At 35.3% G+C, this 24,338-nt stretch overlaps 1 protein-coding gene across 18 annotated transcripts in view; it reads right to left on the minus strand.

Moving 5' to 3' along the window:
- Positions 1-24,338, minus strand: part of scrib (scribble planar cell polarity protein) — a 281,005-nt gene that overhangs the window by 255,068 nt on the left and 1,599 nt on the right. The gene's annotated exons all lie outside the window — the stretch shown is intronic.

The following is a 24,338-nucleotide window of genomic DNA, read 5'->3' on the forward strand; positions in this document are numbered from 1 at the left end:
GAAGTAAAAATACCTGCATTATTATTATTCCAGCAGCACTTGGGTGTAAGGCAATAAGCACATACACCAAGGCCTTTGCAGAGCTCAGTTGCACAGCCAAGCATAACACCTATAAAAAACTTGACCAAACCATATTTATAAAACACAAGAAAATGATTACAGGCAACATGTATATTTTCAGATTCAGATATTTAATGATGTCAGGGCATTCTGACAAAGTAGCACTCCAGAAGATTACTAGTATATTCAAATGCGGATTATTGAGAAAACAGGTTTATGCCTTAACCGGATTTTTCACCTTAATATGGTTAATGTGTGTACATGTAAATGCATTGTTTCAGTTATACTCAAATGAGTAAAAAAAAAAAATAGCATCACTTTATTAGAAGTGCTTGCTACATTTTATATACTGTGTGTTGTGTCATTTCCGTAACAAGTAAAGAATGCATGAATCATTGAATATGCTCATTTCGTTGCAGGAATGGGAGCATGAAAAAAAAAAAAACACACACAACCTAAAAGCTTATTATTCAACGTTACAATCTTGAGCAAAGTATTTTTTTTTTTTTTCGGTTAAAGTAACAGGGTACAGGTTACAGTTTGAAATGTTTGCCAGGCCTTGTCAATTAAAAGAAGAATAATGACTAGCTAAATCTCTAATCATAATATCAAGAAAATAACGCAGAACATTCCACTTACATGTTAGCAAAGTAAGTACACTTACAACAGTGTATTTGTGCGAGTGTTGAGGAAGTTGAGAGTTTAACTTGAAAGTATGCAAATTCAGATTTAACTAGTCAAAAAGTAATTGGAGATCTTTAAATATTATTTTTGCAATTCAACATACAATGGTTGACACTGAAAAAAGAATGAGATATTAGCGCAAATTATCACACCTTTTGTGCTGCTTAATTTTATTTTATTTTTTTGAAACGCAGTTTCATTTCAAGAAACAGGTTAACACTTTAATGAAGAAATGCTTTTGTTAGTGCCAAGCTTTACAACAATATGATACTAAGCGCAAAATTTAATTTTTCTTGAGTTCGATATTTGTCTGATGCAGTTTAAAGAAAGGTTTGCACACTTTGGTGTGGTTGTGCTAATACTAGTGTGATGGATGTCCGGCGAGAGTTCCCGGCCCTCATCCCCAGGCCGCCAGGAGGAGCTCTCCCGACAGCATGGACGTGTCCTGAATTCCAGCAGGGCCTCATGGACTTTGTAGTTTTTTTTACACAGCCCTGCTGGATACCTTGGGGACCACAGGGAGTCGCTGTAGGGAGGCTTGTGGACTCTTATGTGCCCTATAACCTGGAAGTACATCCTGGTCACGTGAACAGGAGGAATTACGTACTTCCAGGTTGAAGAGAAAGACTTTTTACCCTGACCCGGAAGTGATAAGGACTTGTGGACTGTGGGGCAGGAACACCTCCGGGTCAGGGGGTATAAAAGGACTTTGGGAACTCCCAGAAGACGAGCTGAGCTGGGTGGTAGGAGGGCAACGCGTCTGGGAGTGAAGGATTGATTTATTATTGTTATTGTATTGATTAATGATTAGTGTAGAGTGGAGGGTGCTTAGTGCACATTATAATAATAAAAATAATTATTGTGGCACTTTTACCTGGTGTTTGGTGAGGTAACTAAGGGTTCAAGGGAGCAATAGCGCCCACTACTGCTACACTAGGTAAATGGTAACCAAAAATGCATGGAAGCCTCCAAATGCAGTCTCAATGGAACAATCCAATGTTTGAAAGCCACAAAATCAGCACAGAACAGATTTATTATACCGCTTAAAATTTTGTGCAGTTTAAAATTCAACTGTGACTTGCTGAGACAATGAAGATTGTATATCATCTAGAAGAACCTAAATCCATTTTTAGAGTTAATTTATTTTATCTCTGGTGCAAACCTACGCAGCACTTAAAATTTTAATTAAATCTTGATGTTTATGGTGCTAAGCATCAGTCAACAAAAGATTCCATTTAACAGGTACCGGGCAGCACTGAAGGTTATTCATGTCTGGAACAGATTATCATGCACAACAAACTGAGGTTACAGTCTCCACATTATAGAAAAGTTGCCTAAATTCAAAATGGAAGGACAACAACCAAAGCAAATATGATAGAAAATCTTAAATTTGCTTCCCTACTTACTGCACTTGTGAATATTTCAATCACAGAGCACTCGTTTTTGTCTTCAAAGACTTTACATAAATTTCCTCAAGACAATCTACATTTCTTAGGCACATCAGTACAAGTCATTCTTGTGAAATACTTTCCGTTGATATTAAGAAACAGACAACACCACATGATATATATATATGTGTGTTTTGACACCATATTGCCTAGCCTTGAGGAGAAGTTATTTTACCATGTGAAAGTGTGTTAGTAGTCTGAGATGGTATGCCTGTATATGTTTCATGAAAACTATACAGTTAGGTCCATAAATATTTGGACAGAGACAACTTTTTTTCAAATTTTGGTTCTGTACATTACCACAATGAATTTTAAATGAAACAACTCAAATGCAATTGAAGTGCAGACATTTTCAGCTTTAATTCAGTGGGTTGAACAAAAAGATTGCATAAAAATGTGAGGCAACTAAAGAATTTTTTTAACACAATCCCTTCATTTCAGGGGCTCAAAAGTAATTGGACAATTGACTCAAAGGCTATTTCATGGGCAGGTGTGTTCAAGTCCGTCATTATGTCATTATCAATTAAGTAGATAAAAGGCCTGCAGTTGATTTGAGGTGTGGTGCTTGCATGTGGAAGATTTTGCTGTGAACAGACAACATGCGGTCAAAGGACCTCTCCATGCAGGTGAAAGAAGCCATCTTTAAGCTGTGAAAACAGAAAAAAACCCATCCAAGAAATTGTTACAATATTACGAGTGGCAAAATCTACAGTTTGGTACAGAAAGAAAGCAAGCACTGGTGAACACAAAAAGACCTGGACGCCCACGGAAGACAACAGTGGTGGATAGGGAATCTATTCCCAGGCTCCCTGTAATCCCAGACATTTTTCATTCCCGCATTTCCGGGAATGAAACTGCTGTAATTCCCAGGAAACCGGGAATGGCCAAGCTCTCATATATAGCGTGTAAAAGTGTAAAAATTGATCAAGAAATAACAAACTTATAGTTGAAAATAATTAAGTGGCACATTTTTTTGGCCCACGGTGTAGTGTTTTGCAGATTAATTCAGTCAACCAGCAGCAAGTCGTCAGTCTCCCAGCTCCGACTAAGACTGAGTATAGTGGACTGGGAGGAGTCTGCACTCGGCAGCTCATGAATGCCAGGACAGGGAAGACTTCATTGACGTCTGTCAGACAACATCTTTGAACAGCAACTTGAAATTCAATGTGTCAGTCTGTTGCATCCGCAATATCTGTGATAAGAAACTTGCCATCACAGAATGATGACAAGAAACTGGATGCATCAGTAAAAGCTGAAATGGCGGTGTTTCAGAGCAATGGCAAGCATGGGCGTTGTTCAGAACAAGTGTATTAGAATCTGATCAGGTAGACCGCGTTGCATTCAAAAATGTTTTTTTAAACATTAGTCTATCATATGTCCTCCCTATGGCATTTGCCACTTGATTGATACAGGACAGCCAGTCTGAGATCTCTTTCCTTCTACCACACCGGTCATCCCACATGCACCCATACAATCAGATTGTGATTCAGACTATGAATGCCATGAATGTAATTACACCGATCTACATGCTGTCAAATAAACTAACCACATGCTGCCGTGGCTTCGCCTCTAACGCTGACGTCCAAGATTCGATTCCCAATAGGGGGTGCAGTGAGTGTGTACGCCTGATGAGCCTAGAATTAGGGCGAAACACATGTCACGTACTCTTTTCATTATTTAACAGTAAAACTCTGCAACATTCTATGATCTGCTTCTCGCAACTGAAGAGGGCATCATGGCGGATGTTTGCCGACACAAGCATTACCTGGTAGGTAACCACCCATACAATCAGATTGTGATTCAGACTACGAATGCCATGAATGTAACTCCCCCGATCTACATGCTTTCAAATAAATGAACCACACGCCGTGGCGCAACGTAAGGCAGCAATCCACCACCCTATCTTTTGTAACTCTTCCATCCATCCATTTTCCAACCCGCTGAATCCGAACACAGGGTCACGGGGGTCCGCTGGAGCCAATCCCAGCCAACACAGGGCACAAGGCAGGAACCAATCCTGGGCAGGGTGCCAGCCCACCACAGGACACACACAAACACACCAAGCACACACTAGGGCCAATTTAGAATCGCCAATCCACCTAACCAGCACGTCTTTGGACTGTGGGAGGAAACCGGAGCGCCCGGAGGAAACCCACGCAGACACAGGGAGAACATGCAAACTCCACGCAGGGAAGACCCGGGAAGCGAACCCAGGTCCCCTAACTGCGAGGCAGCAGTGCTACCACTGCGCCACCGTGCCGCCCAACTCTTCCATTCAACTGCCAATAACAAGTTAAAGCAGGGGCCATTTACAGCTAACTCATAACTTTATAACCTTTTTAAAGTACGCAAAAATTGTGCATTTTACCTCTCAACTCATACAATTGAAAAGTGGTAACAATGAAAACCTTTTTTTATCCTGAAAGAAAAGCAGGGCTTATAAATAAGAGGTGTGATTAATGTAACTCCATACTGATAAACAAAGTCCTGCAGCAGTGTTATAAAATAACAACATAGACGTACTTCACTACTGTAGGAGAGTATGTTTTGAGCATATTCTTACTTAAGTAGGAATAACATAAATGAAAATTTCTGTCCTACTATGTCCTACTATCACTTTTACGTAGCTACATTTAAAAATGTAAATGGCTACTTCTACCACGAAAATAATTTGCTAGACGCATTCGTTACTGAAATATTAAACCAGAAAACAAATGTGCAAAATGTTTTTCTCAGTTAACCATCTTAAATATAGGCTTTCCCAGCTCAAGAACAGCAGATCCTGGGACAATTTTCAAATGTGCACCTGCTGATATGAACACCTAGTCATCTATACTGTCATTCCAAGTACACATCACCATAGCCTGCAGGACAGGGTGCAACTAGATTTTCTGAAGCAGGACTGGATGTTGGTGATGTGCAATACCAGTATCATTTATTTCCACAGCTGATGCTGCAGCATTCAGATAATATCTTCAAAGTAGTATGCCAAACAGCATACAGCTAATCTGCAGACTATAGCGTGGTGTACTTGTATGTTCCTGTATTGTGGTTCACACACCTTGCCATGTGGTTTGCTTACTTGAGTTTTCATTTTATGCTTGGCATCATGTCTCCAAATCCAATAATGAACCAGTCGAAATATCACAAGAAAAACCGAAAGGCCATTCTTTTGAATGTAAAGCTAGAAGTGATAAAGTCTAGGTAAAGAGCTTAAACAAACATTATTTAAAGAAGAACAATGTCTTATTAAGGTATGTTTTGATGACTAACATTATTATTAAATTGATTCAGTCAAATTCTATACAGTCTGGTCTTTGCTGTTATGTGAATAAAAATGGGGCACATTTGGGGCAAAGGAGCACTTAAAAATGCTTTCTGTTTAAATTAAGTATAATTAGCTGTGTGCGTTATGAAAACTTTACAAAGAGGATTTTATTAACAGATTGGCTGCTTCTTAACGCAGAGCAAGCCTTATGTCTTTCCTATTAGTACCCTCTCCACTGAATTAGGATACAATCATTAAGATGACGCCTTATGCTTTAATTTGCAATTACTTGGCTCATATGTTGTGTTTGTGATAAAACTCACACACAAAAAGTACATGGACTACATACATATATATTATCTCTCTATTATTTAAAAAAAAAAAAAACTTGCAACGAGACATGATCTTTTGAAGAGAGACAGATTAGCAAAGAGACAGGGAGTCAGAGAGACACTTTCACGTCCCGCGACACCGTCAAGTCACGTAATACTGACATCCTTTGGAAGCAATTCACGAAATACTTACAGTACAAACATTTTCAAACAAGATCACTGCCATCTAACCTCTCAGTTGTTGGCATGCCCTACTTACAACCATTTTCAAACAATAACAGTCATCTAACCGCTCAGTTACATTATTAACGTGTATCTAAAAGTCGAAGCTAATCGTCTCTTCTTTATTAAATCTAATCAAGCAAAACTTAGAACAGAACATATGCAAGGTCTCATTGATGACATTCAAAATTCAAATATTAAAAGTTCAGACAAATTCAAAATAGGTAAAACAATAATATTACCATCATCACATCAAGGTAGTCCAAGAGCACTGTAACAGGTATATCATGATGCAATGGCAATATTTCGAAATATTGGTTAGCCAGATTTATTTATTACAAAGATGCAATCCACAATGGACAGAAATCCTCAGATTCTTGAGGACAATGCCACTGGTTATATTGGCTCTGAATATTCATACTTTCGTAAGTAGATTGTTTTATCAGAAAGTCTTATTTTTACTGAATGAACTCGAAATGGTGTACGGTCAAATCAGAGCAAACATTTACATGAATGAATTTAAAAAATGGGGTTTGTCTCACATGTATTTATTGGTTACTTTGCAAAATAAATTATTAACTGCTGATGATGTAGATCGTTTTGTCTGTGCAGAAATTCCAAACAGAGAAACATATCCTGAATTATGGTACAAAGTCATTAAACACAGGTCTCATAGACCTCATTTAAAAGATTCAGTATGATGGAACTCAAAAGAAAAAATTGTTTAAAGAAATTTCCAAAAGTGTTGATGATGCAGGTTACGTAGGTTAGTGTAAAAAAAAAATAAGTAACATGTTTTATGATTAATGACTTATTTTCATGTAATAAAAAAGTAAAATATCAGAATTTTTATTATGTATATTATACCAGATTTTAAAATTGATGGTATTGTGTATGGTGATAAGGACTGCTGAATCACTGCCCTAGAGCCCCTGTCTTCAAAGTCCCTGCTCAGTCTATGGGTCGGTTTATACTTCTCGATCAGAACACATACGTGCATGCATCATGGCTGTCACGTGTTCCCAACGTGTTCATTTGACGCATCCTCTGAGCATGTCCTCAGAAATTAACATGAGTCGCAGTACAAGCAAAAAAAAAAAAAAAATCAGGTGTACTGTGTTCAGGTTGGAACATAAAGTCAGAGTCTTTGTTTACTATCAACATGTGACAGCAAGCCACTTTGCAGATGGATCAATGTGCATGATTTAATATCTAATGAATGGTTTGATGTGATGAAGCAATCAAACTTAAATACAGACATACAAATGTATTCATGCTTTTCTTCATCTATTTTTTCCAAAGGCAATACAAGTGTTGCATATTCCCCATCATATTGATGCGATACATTTTAAAGATCTCGCATAACATCTTCTGTGCCTTTTTTTTTTTTTTTTTTAAACTTCTGAAACAAAACCAGAATGTATGGAAGCTTACGTGAGCAACAGAGAAAAAAATTAGGGTCAGGGATACGAAAAAAAAAGTCTATTTTGTGATTAAAGGGGAATTTCTACTTTTTTCACATAGTTTATTTAGTCATTAAAGCAAAACATTGTAAACATCATCTTAAAACTGATTCCTGAATCAGTTGTTAATTCGCTACTTGCTTTTGGCAACCCAGCACAGCAGCAGGCAGCGATTGCCACACATAACACATTAAATTTATGATATTCCACCACTCTGGACATTTAGAATCCTTAGATTTACACTTGATACCACTTTCATGATAAAATATGTTAAAGCATGTATATTACATTTTATAGATAAATTGTTAACTTCGTTTAAATAATACTGTTAATAATTACACATGTGGGGCGGCATGGTGGCGGAGTGGTAGCGCAGCAGTAGTGCTGCTGCCTCACAGGGAGTAACATTCCCAGTGTTCCCTACTTGGAGTATGAATATTTTCCTGGTGGGTTTCCACAGTGTGCTTCAGTTTCCTTTCAAGGTCATGCAGGTTTGGGGATTTGGTGATGCTAAAATGACACTAGTGTATGTGGGTGCTTGTATTCAGTTTGCAATGAGCTGATGTCCAGTTCAGGGATCATTTCTGCCTCACACCCACACCCAATGCTTGCTGAAATGTCCCTGGATTGATGGAAGTAATTAATAAACATCCATTCTTTTCAGAGATATTGTGGCAAAGTGTTCTGGGAACTTAATGGGTGTTTCCGGTAATTCACAACACAACGAAGCCTAACGCTTTCTCACAGCAATGATATCTTGCACTGCCACCTGGTAGAATCTTCCAGATTTACACAAAGTATGTGCGCAAGTATAAACAGTACACCACTTGCATAGCAGAAGCATCTGCAGGAGCACGCGTCGCGTGAAGTATAAACCCGACCTTAAGGCTCTGCCTCAGTAACACTGTACGGAAATTGGCAGCTTCTGAAAACTAAACGGTTAAATATGATCTTAAAATCAATGTTTCTCAGGTAAACTTAGTACATTTTAGTTATTACACATTTCAAGAGCAACCTGCAATTCAATATTTTACACACTGACGAAAACTAATGTTAAGTTCAAAGGGACTTCAAAGGACTGAATCAATAATTCAACACGGTTTTATTTAACATTATTTCTTTAAAATAAATTATAAGTGAAGAAAGACTGAAGAAAATGTGTTATTAATATTTGAAAAGGCAATGCTGAAACAATGTCTCCTTATCCATCAAAATTCTTCATATGAATTTACTCACAACGTTTAAGAATACGACATCTGTTAAGTAACAGATTCTTACTCTAGTAATAAAATCAACATATAACAAAATAACATTTCATGACAAGTAAGCTACAATGATTAAACTAAACAAGAACAACACTACTTTTAGAAGTGGATTTCCTTAATCTGAATTTATTTGCAACACAAAAGGCAAGCAACAAGTTCATTTGCAACACGACAAAAACAACATTTAACATAAGTATGTATTTTCTATTTATAGATACTCATTCACAGGTCTTTGATCTTCAAGCACATCCAATTAACATTCAGTTCAGCAAAATGGCATAACACAGACAACAATACCAGACTCCATTATCTCACTGATACAAATACAAGAAAAAGGAGCAGTTAAACATAATCTCAGCTTGGAATTTCCTTTGTTTTTAAAGGAAAAAAACAATCATGCATCATCATCACTGTAGATGGGGAAGGGGGTTAAACAACAAGCTCTTATAGTAGCCTGCATCTACATGTAAATTCATTTTTCAGTTAAAAAGCATTAAACAAATTCTTGTAGATGAACACAGTTCAACTTCGATATTCTCATAATTACCTCACGATATGCAAGTATACAAGATATATGTAGTATATGGTGGAATATTAAAAAAACAATTACAGTACCACATCAACATATAAAATCAGAATTAACTTCACATTAAGGTTTCTTAGGTGTTTAAGGAATAAAATTTCATTTTACTGCTATACTGCAGAAAATGATTGGGAGATATATTTCATAAAATTAATGTAATGTGCCAATTGGCAATTGTGGCAGTTGGGTTGTGTTATTTTGATTATATTGTTATTTAAAAAGATTCACCCACCACCCTAATTTATAACTGTTGAAGGCATGTCATTTAATGTAGTGAATGTTTGTCTAAGTGAATATTAATAAAAATGGTTAATTAAAACTATGCGTTAAAACATAAAAGAAAATTCAATAGAACACATTAAAAATCATGCAAAAAATGTGTTGTTTCTCTATTAGAGACACTCTATCCAGGTATTGTTCTTGCCCTGCAGTTTCAGTTTGCTGGGATACACATCAACTGCTCTGTGTCCCTGACCTGGATAAGAGGGTTAGGAAGATGGATGGAGGAATGTTTTTCCATTCCAATGCTCAGCTGCTCAGAATGCTTTGTAGAAACAAAAATGCATTGTGCTCACTCTTATATATTGCTCATGTTTCTATTTATTGCTACTACTGTATAATTTAAGAAGAAATTCAAAATATTGCTTTAAAAACTCTTTAGTGAAGAATATGAAAATAATATACACTGACGTATTTCTAAACAAACAAATAAATAAATAAAACACAACTTGGTAACAAATCAGCATTACACCTGCCATGTTTTTACGTGCTATACTGTGCCTAGCAAAACTGTGGCATCCATAAGTAATTGTACCTTATGAGGAATTGTAACGGGGCAAATGTACATTATTAAAATGTAAAGATGTTGTCTGGCTCAGATAAATTTTCATCTACATATATCACTAATGACTATAGGCTTCCAAGAGAAAGAAGTTCTTGTCAAGATTATAACAAAAACATATATACACACAAAATGAGGTTACACCATATTTTTTAAAGTTAGCAGCCAAGTACTTCCAATTAAATGAGCCACTGCAGAAACATCAAACACTGAAACCAAGAGAAAAGGTTACTTTTTTTATTAACAGAATTTTTGGCCTTTTCAAAAATACAGAATTCAGGGGAAGAGAAAAAAAGAAAACCACCAAGTAGTATGGCTGGCAACCCATTAAGATATTTCCAAGGCTTCCCATCTTTAAAAACGGTCCCCGTTCCTTTCTCAATCAAAGATTAATTCTTGCTTAAAGAAGCAATCCTAGTAGTTAATGTACATTTAAATAAGTATTTGATTAATTAGAAGAGAATGTTGCATTACAACACTGTTCAATGGAGATAAGTGAATTCTCCAATAACTAACATCTTAATGGAATATCCTTATGCTCTCTATACATTCCAAACACTCTAGACAGAGTGTATAGAAACAAGTGTACTGAAGCATACAGTTTTCTGACCATTCATGTTAACACATATACTGAACTATATGGTAAGGTTTACAGCAAAGTATTTAATAACACAGGGTTTATGTAAATAGAAACATGAAGCAACTTAAAGGAGTTTAAGTAAAATATAAAATACCATACCATGAGATGGGTCGCATGGGAGAGGGAGCTTATCCCAGCAAGTATAGGGTGCAAGGCAGAAACCAGCCCATTGGCAGGGGCACCAGTTTACTGCAGAGGAACACACTCAAAAGAACAAACATGCCTCAAACCCACTAGAAACAATTTAACATTACCAATTCATCTAACCTGCAAGTCTTCTCACTGCAAGGCAGCAGTGCTACCACTGTGCTACTGTGTCGGCCATAACCAAGAATTTAAGCCCAAAACTGAAAATACTTGGACTTTGGAATTTTCTGTTCTGTTCATGCTCAAGACTTATTCTTGAGACTTCCAATAGCTAAATGTTGAAAAAACAGCTACACTTTCATTTTACTGTACTAAGCCAGACAGATGGCTTGTTTCTAACAGAAGTATCCAATAAAAATGATACCATTCATTTTACTCATTGTCAAGCAAAGTGTCATAATGGCTAAAAATATGAACAGCAAAACATAAGGTCAATAGTTCAAAACCCACCTCTGTCTTGCTTTGTGCTATTTTTAACATGTCAAAATCAAGTGTAAGTTGTTCTGATTTATTATAGTATTTGCTATATTAAAACAGCAGCTCTTATGTCGCTATATACAAGCCAATTCATTAACATACAGATTAGTGCTTTGCAAACCACTACAAGTTTAAATGTTTACTCAAAACAATTTTTTATAATTTCACTTCTCTTTTTTAGGTTCTTCTAGTGGACAAGGGTATTTTGAGTCCCCCTCATTTCTTCTTACATAAAGTAAACAATCTGGCTGCTCATGTGTATCAGGTTGCAGAACGAACCACCACTGAATGAGGCAGAAGCAGTAAACAAGAACAGAAAAGACCAGCTTGCAGCTAGCCAATCAGTTAATTCCACTCTTTTGCACTGAGACAAAGAATACAACAAGAATTTTGTCTCTCCTTATTTCTTCAACAATTATGTGTAAAGTATTAAGCTCCAGAAATAGATATTACTCTGGTATGGGATGGTTCTTAAAAGGTATGGATTAAAGATAAAGACAAAATTAAACTAGTGCATTGCTATAACAAAATCTAACTTTGCCAAGCAAAAAAAAAAAAAAAAATGGACTAACCGTTCCCAAAAAGACTTGTCATAATGTAATAATTACTAAAATAATTTATGTCCAGATGAGATGATTTTTTTTAACCCAGGAAGTTAAGTATACTTAATCATCTGATACCAAGCCATTATTTATACAACAAAATGAACCGCTGCTGGGACTGGCACCAACAAAATGGATAGATCTGTAAAAGCACAATATGACAAGGCTTTTCAGTCAGCAAAAATACTGGCACTTCCCTGCAGTTTACTAGGATTATATTATGCCCTCACCACAGGTAACCAGTTAAACAGGTTCTTCATAATTCTTTGTTATATATAATTATGGCTGCAAATCCTGCAATGACAAGTATAACAAAACAGCAATGGTGTATGGCTGCGTAGTTTCTGAGCTGTCAATAAAGAACCACTAAGAAAAATCCAGGTAAGAAGGTTAGTTCATGAAAGATATAAAAATATTACTAGAGGCTACAAGTTGTTATTTTCAATAAATGGACAGAGGTTTTTTTTTTATTATTTATTAAAATGTTTTACAATAGTTTAGAAAAACTTTAATATAAATGGGGTAGATATGTTATTAAACAAAAAACAGTTATTTAGAAATATAACTTGAATATCCGTCATTTCAAAAATTTACTATTGTCCATTGTCTGAAAACAAAACGTATTTTGCCAACAATTTAATCTCCAAGGATCCAATTACATTTCTACTAACATTTTGTTCGTTAATCTATAAACGGTTTTAAATAATACAACACAGTGTTGTTAAAAATGCATAACACACAACTATTTACTATTTAAAAAAAAACAATCCTAAAAAAAAGAAAATTGAAAGATGATAGATTTATTAAAGCAGAATATTAAAAAAAAAAAAAAACACATTAAAATTGTTCACACTGAAAAAATATCAATGGCAATGCTCACATTCAAAGACTAGGAATGGAAACGAAAAGTAGTATACGTTGCAAAATAACTCTGCATATCAGTTACAAGCAATATTAAGATTTTTTTTCCACACTATCCATGAGTGTTTTTATACTCATTCAGAGAAAATCTCAGATTATTCTATAGAAAATATCAGTGCCTTGATTTTTAAGTGTACACTATAAATGGCTATTAATAGATACATACCTGGCTAAAATTTCCTGACTAAATACATTTACAGTAAAAGATTCACATTTTATGTGCAAGATACCCTGCAACTGTGTAATGGTCTGCCAACCAATAATACACCAACCCCTTTGTTCCCAGCTTTTAAAATGTTTTGTCAATCTTTTACCATAGCTTAGTCTTTATAGAGCTGCTCCAGCTCAAATTACATTTTTATATAACCGTAAAATTTGTTCAGATTTGTCATTTCATTTTTTCTTTTCTTGTTGCCCTGCATAGCTTCATTATGGTATCCATCTTGATCATTGGAACAGGTCCTTGAAATAAATGTATCTCATCAGAAATAACAGACTTTCAGTAGAATAAAAACAAAAGATACATGCCTATGCCATGGCACACTGAAGGAAGTCTGTAGAGTGGCCAGGTAGTAGGTCTGCCTAAGAGAGTTGGAATGTGGGGTAACAGCTTTGTGTTTCTCCTGTCATATTTGTTTAAGGAATGTAATTAACAAGGTAACACTGTTTTTTTTAGTGGGAATAAATCTGAACAGAATTTAGAAATTAAAATCAAAATTTAAAAAATGTAAGGTCAAAAAAAAAAAAAAAAAAAAACCAAGCACACACGTATTACTTGTACTGTTGTAGTCAATATAGGGGTAAAACAGTCCTACAACTCCAGTAAAACAAAAATGCAAGAAAAAATATTTTGTTTTAAAATGTCTATTGTTTATTGTTAAAGAACACAAACATTTTACATTTAGAGTAACTTAAACAAATACATTTTTTAGATTGCTGAGTATTTCCACTCATCCAATCATATTCCAAACCTGAGTAAGGGCGTGTGGCACATACTAAGAATTTAGTATAGGGATCGATCTGTTCTTAACATAATTCTTTTTTTTGTAAAAACTTGATTGCTATGTATTGATTGTAATAAAATTAATATATAAAAAAAAATAAATAAAAAAAAAAAAAGAATTTCCCTTTTACAATTATTAAGTAAAAGAAAAAAAATGTTACATATTGACAGAAAGTTTAGGGCTTATTCAGAAACGTAATGCAGCTATACCAACTCGTGATGAGAGGCTAGTTTACTTTTAATAATACTAGAATTTATGTATAGTTTACTTTAAAGCTACTATCACAAACACACACGGATAGGGGTAACCCTCAAGGCTCTGTTAAGGGAAACGCCTCTACCATGAGTCAAGACAGGGTGCTGTTGCTAACCATCTTCTCGTTTTGCCCTTGACTGAACGGCCCAACTAGGAAAACACCTAAGCAAGTCTTATCCCATTTCATAAGCTCTGCCCCTTTCCAGGTAAAGGAGCTACCTTCCCAAGTCAAAATAGATCATCTTTAAGACCCAAGCATCCAAAACAAACACTGTGTAATTTAGACTGTCCAATGATTGCTTTGTTTATTGTATGTGGCGATTGCCCATTGCTTTTGTTAAATGGACCAATTTCTGTTTGAAGAATCAGAGTAAATGGGGCAACTCCTTGTACTTCACCCCTGGAACTTATGTTCATCTGTTTATTGGTTGACATTACATATAAAGAACATGTTTTTCTTGCATACTGTTACTTTCAGTAAGCCTATGTGGCTGGTCTTTTGGCTAAAACCAAATCAAAATGTTAAAAAGAACATTTCCCCAAAAAATCTACTCAAACCAAACTGCAAACTATCCATGAGTGTTAAATATCCTTAGTATGAATTATTCAAACCCAACCATTAAAACACACTACAAACATACTGCAACAATTAAATAAAACAGAAAATAAATGAGTGTTTTTTAAATATAGCCGTTTTATATATTCACTATGTAATTTTAAAGGCCATTTCAACGCAGGCTGCAGGAAAAGTTTTTTTTTTATTTCATACCTCTTGACCCTTGCCAACTCCAACAACCAGATCTGTACTTTATGGTCTCATGCAAAATAAAATAATAATATGAAATAGCAAGTATTGTACTCAACATGTTTTCAGGCACAAGCACAGGAACATCACATTAAATGAAAGCTCAATACAAGCATAAGTTGTTGTTTTTTTCTCTTTAAAATAGGACCACAAATGTAAAAGGACTAGCAACAAAAGGGATAATATACAAAACAACAAAAGTCTTCTAGCAATGCCAAGTTGAAAATCTAATAATGGGAGATACAATTTCCCAAGTGAGTAAGCACATGATTGAAAGACAGTGTTTTCTAATGTCTGGGGAGGTACAGATTCCAAACACACTGTTGTTTTTAACAGTATGACTATCTGCATGCCACATGACTGTTCTCTTATTTACAATTATATGTATCTTCATAAAATGTATTCTGTGAGAAGTGTTTTAGGCTGGATCTCACTATAAATAGCAATTAATGAAAACATTGGGGAATTTGTAATGATTAAACACTCGATTTCCAGTTTAAAACAATGCAATAAAAAAAATATCCTTACCAGTTTGATTAAAACAATTAAATGACACGTCCTCCTTAATAAAGAAAAATCATAACTTGTGATGAACAAAAACTTTCACTAATTTCTTATATTCTGCTCTTAATAAGCACACCAAGTACAGTAGCTAAATTCCTAAGAAAACTGAATTGCAGAGGAATAAATTAAAGTCATACTTGATTCTCAATGTAAAGTAAAAAGTAAACATGAGATTTATACTTAAATCAAAAAGTTTAAAAAGTGGTTTCAATCATCACATTTGACTAGCATTTATTATACTGTAATAAGGTGCTTTTATAAAATGAAAACTAATTATAATGTAACAAACATACTGTATAAAGAAAACACTTCTCTAATGGAGAAACTCGGAACACATTAAAAGCTGCCTAACCAGTCAGACCATTACACAGAACGTTTAAAGAAACCACGCAAAATAAACTATGCAAGTGTCTTGGCTCAAGAATTACTTGTATTCAATTTTTAAATTATTCTGCTATCAAAAGGTAAGCAAGGCACCCAAAAATCCATTAACAAAGACTCTGATCTACTAAACTGATCTAGCAACAAAACAAGTTAAAAAAAAAAAAAGAATTAAAATGAATATGCATTACACATGCCAGGCCTCACGTACCTATTTAAAAGGAGGTAAGTGACAATATGGAAGAAGAAAAAATAATTAACAATTGCTGCAGTTTAAAAAAAAATCTAGCAAAAATGTTAAATGTGCATTATCATAAATGGATAAGCTTCATTAGCACTGGTTTATGTGCAGGTGCAGGCAATCCTGGCAGGACTGATGATAAAACAAAAACAAGACCTCAAAAAGACCACATTCACACAAACTGGGCTAACTAAATGGACACATCTGGGACAATGAAGGAAACATTTATATAAAAAATGCACATACATAACTTGGCTACGCCACACTAGTAGTATAAAATGTATAAGCTCTTTTAATTTATCTAAACAGTATTTCAATGTGAAAACAACAAGAAGGACGCTATTAACTTTAAAGTAATTGAACAAACATCTGCAACATAATTTAGAAAACTACAGGGTTCTTAAGTGTCAATGTAAAGTTTTAAGAAAACCAAGTTAGTCTCTGATCATCAAGGAAAATATGTTAATTTTCTGTTAAGAATACCCAGTTGGTTAAATAAATTAAACGACATATGACTAAAGAGGTTGGTAAAAACATGCATGCTTCCTTGACCACATAACTGACTGCACATTTCAGTATCGACTTAAAAATCATTTACTCTCCTAAAAGTTCCGATGCTGGGTCACCACAAAAATAATCACCACATAAAAATCAGAATAATCACCACGTAAAAATCAGAGATCAAGGCTTTCAAAACTGAGGCTTTACTCCATTACACTCCTAAATGCAAGCAAGACTGGTTCTATTTCTTTTCCACAACTCTGCATGCTAAGTTCCACAAACCATGCTTGAATAATGAAAGCTCAGCTGTACTGTATTTAAAAACTGACTTTTTGAACTTTATACTTACTTTCTTCCTAGTTCCGATACATATTATTCTGTTTGTTATGATGACTGTATTTTCTGGTTATATTTAAACAATGCTCCGCTTACAACTGTTGTATAAATCTTTATACTTTGACAACACTTATTCCAAAACCCACATAACACCACTGGAAATTCTCACAATAATTCAACCACAGATTTGTCAAAATATATATAATCATACCTTTAAACATGTTTTACTCAAATGTCTGCCATTTAAAACAAATGAATAATTAGACAGGGTCACTCCGATTTAAGTGGTAAGCAGATGTCACATTAAATTAACTGTACCTAAATTAGTGTAAGTTGGCAACACCCACAAGTAAAGGAAAAGTAATACTGTATCTGTGTTTTCATTAAACATGACTTAAATGGGGTGAAAGCAGTGAACAAAAATTACAATTAACTGATTACTGTGTTGTATTTCCCCACATTCTGCTTACTGTATATTGTAACCTAAAACATATTTCAGTTTGAGTCATGTTACAGTTAGTAATCCACACATTTTCATTACCATTTACCCAGCTTAGGGTCACTGGTAGCCAACACTTATTGTAGCAGCACTAAGCAAAAACAGTGAATCAATATTTAACAGGACACCTGCTTACTGATGGGCATACTCATGAACACACCACACTGGGCTAATTTAGACCTCTCAGTTAAGCTGTGACACAAAGTTTTGGGAGGATGATGGCAGGAAAACAGGAGTACCCACACAAAAACATGTGCAAACTGCGTGCAGCTTCCAGACTAGAATTTGAACCCTGCCCCATGGAACTGGGGGAAAGCAGTGGTAGGCACTCCACTACTACAGCTCCAAATTGCACCAATGTTTGAAAAGAGATACTAGTATATGAACATGGAAAATGAACACTTGAAAAAAAGTTAAACAACAGAAAGAGTGTATTTGTAACTAAGAAAGAAAACCCAGATTGTAATACAACAAAGGGAGAGATAACAAGAAAAATTTTTTATAAAGGTATATTTTAAAAAAAAAAGTGTGCACATGGTTGGAAAGACACCTCTATCTGTGAGCATTCATTACATTCAGAGGATGAATGTAAAGCTTCAGTTGCCTTACCAGGGACACATATGTTCTTAAACTTAGCATTATTATTAATTACCTGATCCATCCTGACTTGCCAGCCTTGTTAACTACAAGACGCTATATAATAAAAACAGTTAAAACTTACAGCCAATTGGTCACATCACTACACACCGAGCATGAAAAAGTTATTTTTAAGTTCTGAGTATGCATCATAATGGGATAAAGAAATTAAAAGGTTGCCATTATCACTGTTTTATTTTACTTTTTTGAAAGACCAGTAGGATTTTACAGGTTAATTAAGTTAAAACAATGCAGGTACATTGATCATAATATCACATTGAAATGCAAGCCTTACCAATGGATAGAGCAACAAATACAGACTGAAATGTTATTTCATCATTACAACTCCTGTATAGTAGGCTGTATTTCTAACAGTACCTACCCTAAGCTGTAAAATAATTACTGTAAGTCATAAGCTCCCAAAATAGTTTTTAAAACAATACTTATTATTGCTTGTCTTTAAAAACATTATGCTCTGGATTAAAATAAATCATTATGCTGCTTAACCTTGCTTATTAGCAGCTTCACTGCCAAAAAACAGTGGTCATTCTGCTTCTTGTTATTGTTTGAGCTCTCTCTGCCTCTCCAAATAAACACACACCTCTTTCAAATGTTAATTACTTGTCTGCTGTTCACAGTTACACCCTTGTGATTGATGCATACTTTTTAAATAAGTGAAGTTGTGATGGCCGCTATCAGTAGGCACCCTGTTCATCGGCAAAGTGTTGACAATCCAGTACATCCATTGTATCATTCACTTGGGATCATTCAATGAAGAGAGATTTATCTGCAAAATGCATGTGAGTAAGAGCCAGAAAAAAAGAAAAAACAAGACATAGCAAATGCCATTTATGCCGAGTATGAATGCCACAAAGATACCAAATTCATTGGAGGTGCTAAATCAAAAGGTTTCACTAAACTGTTAATTTTACATATACAGAACTGTGTGTGAGAGACAGAGGGAGAAAGGCTTACATAAGCAATAATGCATACCATATAAGCAACATTGAACTGATGGACAAACTTAAAAAAAGAAAAAAAAAATCGAGTGGGGAAAGATCTACAACAAAGGAAAAAAAAAAAAAAGCTCTCATATAGCCTTTTATATTTTTAATTATTACATATGACACAGTGTCCCAAACCATAACTCTCAAACTCTGTGCTGGGAGAGTATGGAAGCTGCTAACTTTGCTCTATCCAGAGACCGAGAGCAAGATCTTTTAATTTCAATATCCTACTTAAGTGAAAAGCACAAGTTTAAAATTATCCAACAATACAACACTTTCAAATATAAAGGAATAATATTCAGTCAATAAATGTAAAACAGCACGTTTCACAGTCTTTTGTTTCAGATAGTTTGGTGGTAATTGGAACAAAAAATTATTTAGTGTTTATTTTTTTGTTTGTATGTTTTTTCCTTACACAACTACAATACAGAACACTAAGGCTTTTTCATGGTTGGTTCTTTCATTACACTGATGGTGTCAGAAAAGCTCCAGCTCCCTGATCTCCTATATTGAAATAATAAATACTTAAAACTTTCACAAGCATAAATTAATGCAAACATGGACACTAAAGTTAAGCCAAAGACAAGCAAGAAAGCTGCAAGTGAAAATATTTAAAAAGATGTCTGAAACTTGTGTTTTATGCTAAATGTTTTGTGACATTTAGATACAATAAATTGGCAGCTAAATCATATCAAAGCTGAGCATTCATCAGCAATCTCTTCAGATGGACAGAAATGGAGTCCCTGGCAAATGACTACAATCCCATTTCACAGCTGCTTGACATACTTTTTTTATATCAGTGGGAAATTTGGAATGCATGTTCTGCCAGCAGAGCTGCATGGTGGCACAGTGATTAGCATTGTAGCCTCACTGCCCAAGTGTTTTCGGGTAAATTCCAGTCTGAGCACTTGATGTGTGAAACTTCTCCAGGTCTCCCACAGTCCAGTGCTAGGAGAAACTATTCATAAAATGAATGGCTGGATGAGAGGAAATCAAGATGGGAGGCCAGAGTTTTAAAGATGAAAATGCTTGACCTAAACGTTTAGTACATACTTGTGTCAGCAACCTAACTGACCACTGCCTAATTTGAAAAGCATTTCCATTGATAAGAATGAAAACCTGCAGCCACTGCTGCACTCGAGGCCTGGAGTTCGCCACCCCTGTGTTAGTGCAACCTAGGGAGTTACAGGATTTCTTCCATAGCAAGTCAGTTCTGCTATTCACATCAACTGCTCTGCTCCCTGTACTTTTCAGGAATCTTTGAAAACAGGCTTACCCTCTTACACCCTGGAGAGATAATATCTGTGTGTACAAGGTCATGTTTATTTCAGCTAATCCCTGCAGGAACTGACCCTACAAGGGATGTATGACCATTACTAAGTAAACACTCATATGCACAACCATAGCTAAAGAGACGTTTCAAATTAATTTTTTCCCTTAAAAGTAAAGATAACCTGCATTTCTGAACGAAACTTGTGAAAACACCAAGACCATTCAAACTCAAATAAAGGTACCAGAACCGGGAAACAAGTGGCATAATATTACCTGCAACACCATGTGATACCTTCTATCAAGAGGTGAATATTTTAAGCATATCATACATGTTTACAATTTATGTTTATGTATTCCTCTTTATGTCATTCTAAGAATCTGTTTCAAGTGCAAAATTCACAATCTATACAGAAAACTCTTTGTGAAAAAATTCTATATAAAAATAAACTGAACTGACACAGACAAGAACCTTCATTATATTAGAATTACTTCACATGATATACAAAGTAACGCATAAAGATAATTTAAAAGAAAAATCATATCAATGTTATTTCCATAATGTTGCATATGGAGAAAACAAAAAATTTAACTTAATGACTTAAAATCAATTGTAAAAGGAGATTAAGAAAAGCACTGGACTAAATTTAAGATTTTTTTTATTTTTACAAGGTTCAGGAAGTGAAAGCATAACTTAAGTGGATGAGAACAATGATAAGAAAAACATGAGTAAAGCGGACTTGTTTTCTATTAAAATGAATTAAAAAGTTAAAGATTTTAGGCAAAGAAGATGCTATTTGCCTGAAATTAAAAGGTGTGTCTATATATACAGCTGTGAATACATACAAATTAAGAATTCCAAAAGAGAACACACAAAATGTTACAATGCATTTGTGCTTATTCTCTAAAAGCTAAGGTTCTAAAGTAGGTTTTGGGAGATAAATACAAGTTGTCTATGAACGTATGAAGAATTAATAAAGTGTTTTAGGAAGAATTGTCAGAATCTGACATTTATTTATTAAATAAGCTAAGAAATACAACTGAACATTTCAAAATAAAAGATTTCATGACAAAAAGTCAGTAGTAAAATTACATTTTCCCTTCATCTTGAACAACTATTAGGCCACTTTATTTTAAATAAAAAAGGAAGAGATGCAAATGCTCTGGTATAATAACTTTTTCAATTGAAGTTGCCAAAAATCACACTCACTGCCACTTCCTCTATACAATGAAACCTAGCAATTAAAGTCTGCAAATAGAAATGTGTCAATGCCAACATTAAAAAAAGTACCTAAAGAGTTCAAACCCATCAGCCCATGCATTGTATTTTGCAGTACAGTGTTGCACAGATTACTTTAGGGTTACAAGCCAACAAATGAATCTCATAACTTTAGCTATCAAACATAAAATGAGATAATCATACATAATAGAATGTAAGAAATTTAACAAATGAGAGGAGGCCATTCAGTCATCAAGCTCATTTGTTTTAGCCAATAGCCAAGCTGTCCCGATATCTTACCCAGATACTTCTAAAAGGTTGTCGTGGTTTTTTCTTCGACAGCACATCTTGGCAATTTGTTCTAGATTTCCACAGCTCTTTGAGTTAAGGTGTGCTTCCTGGCTTTGGTCCTCTTATCCTTAATTGTCCTCAAGTATGTGATTCACCATCAAGTTGAAAAAATTCTACTGGATCTACTTTTTCAATGCCCCTGAGAATTTTGAAAACCTGGATTATGTCCCGACGCAGTCTTCCCTGCTCAAGATTAAACAGATTTAATTCTCTGAGCCTTTCAATGTACGACATGTGCCCCAGTCCTGGGATGCACTTGGTTGCACTCCACTCCTCTGCACTGCTTCAAGTGTTGCTATGTCTTTCATGTAGTGCAGTGAGCAGAAATGCGCCTAGTACTCCAGATGCAGTCTCATTATAGCATTAATATTGTCTGAGGAGAACGTCCCTCAATTTATATTCAACAGCTTTTACTACCTAATCTGGCATTTTATTTGCCTTTTTAATTGTTTATGTGCATTAAGCGAATAAAATGTTATGTCAACATAAACCTTGAAATCGTATATACTATAGGATAATGTTACCTATCTTATATGTTGCCAAAGTGTAGCACTTTGCTCTTTTCTACATTAAACTGCATTTTCTAAGTATTTGCCAGTTCTGAAGCTTGTCCAAGTTTTCTTAAATTGTTTTTGCTACCTCCTCAACAGCTGCCATTCCTCCAATTTTAGTATTGTCCGCAAAGTTTTCTAGATATAGAGAAATCTATGTCATTAATATAAAATCAGTGAAAGTAATGCTCTCTGGACAGACTCCTGAGGGTACACTGTGTGCCCTCACCACTCGCTATCATTTTTACAGTGTCAAACCTATGGGAAAGTACAAAGAGTGGTATCACATTAGCTGCAGTGGATCTAACCAATTTAATCCTGTCTCACATCTCAGGACTGATGCACAGATCTAGCAATCTGCAGGGATTAAACGTACACTTCACTGTGCCTCTGTGTTTCCCAGTTTTTGATCCAATCAGCAGGAAACACAAATGCCGCCCATTCCCTTTGTACATTAGCCCAGGTGTATTTATTTTTTTTTTCTTCCAATGAGTGTTTGTCGGTCTTTCGTTTCCTCATTCTATTAAGGCTTTTGTATTTCCTCCGAAAGGCCATGTCACATTACGTGACTTCTCCAGCACTTTTCAGCCATAGCCTTCATTTACCTAATCTTAGCGAGTCTAAAGCACACTGTAGATTACTCACTTGAAGCAGGGTGTGTAATGTGACATGTTCAGCATCGCATACCAATAAAATCAAATAAGTTTATACTTTGTATAGTGCCAGCTGCATCAGGCAGCACACTATTAGCTCTAAGAAAAAGGGGGGGTGCACCACTGTGCTGGAAGATAGGCACTTAGTTGGTAAACACAACATTGCCAGTGATTTACAGTCTGAGAAGCTCCGGCAGCAAGACCAGCAACTGTGGTAAGCAAATCGGACATACCCCACAACTACAAGTCAAGTAATGTAACATGGGCTCAACCAAACTAAAATAGTAAGGAGATAGATTTTTTCAAACCTTACCCTAGACACTTAAAGGCACTCTGTTATCTTTCCAACTAATTTAAGTGGAAGTGTATTTAAGACTGAAACCAGAAAACACTTCTTTATACAAACAGTTGGAGAAATGATGAACAAACTCCTGCAACATGTAGTTGATGCAAAAACCTTGACAATCTTTAAGAGGCATCTAGATGAGATACTGGGACAGCTTAGATATTACCAAGGCAAACGCGCATGATGGACTAAATGGTCTTCACTCATTTGTCACATTATTTACATTTTATAAGAAGAGGGTACTTTACGTTTTTGAGCTGTATTCTTGTGCTATTTGTAATGCAACTTGTGATGGTGTTAGAGAGGTTGGCAGCCTGCGCTGATAACGTGTTGCCGCACCCACCACACAACAAGCCACCTGGATTGGTAGCTAAGTGCAGCGGTGACACCTCAGCACAGCTGGAATACCAATCCTGCCACTTTCCCCCAAGATTTCCTTGTAATTTGTGATGGTGCGCTCTGTGAATAATTTGACTGCTCATTTCTGCTGGGAGTATGCAAAACTCTGAAATGCCCAGGTGTGTGGATTTACCTTCTCTTTTTAAAAAAAAAAGTATTTTATTAAAATCAAGTAACATTCCATACAAGCAAGTCAGGTTTAACAAAACTATGTTCGAAACAAATCAGCCCTCACCCATGGTCATTTTGTGTGTTTCTTATTCCCAAGATTTTAAAGGCAAAAAGTAAGACAGGTGGCAATTACAATGGAGCAGGTCTTGAAAACGTTAAGGTGTCTGCATTGAGGTGCTCCTTCAATGACATTTGCA

This window comes from Polypterus senegalus, chromosome 5 (assembly GCF_016835505.1).
Source record: "Polypterus senegalus isolate Bchr_013 chromosome 5, ASM1683550v1, whole genome shotgun sequence".
Classification (NCBI taxonomy): Eukaryota; Metazoa; Chordata; class Cladistia; order Polypteriformes; family Polypteridae; genus Polypterus; species Polypterus senegalus.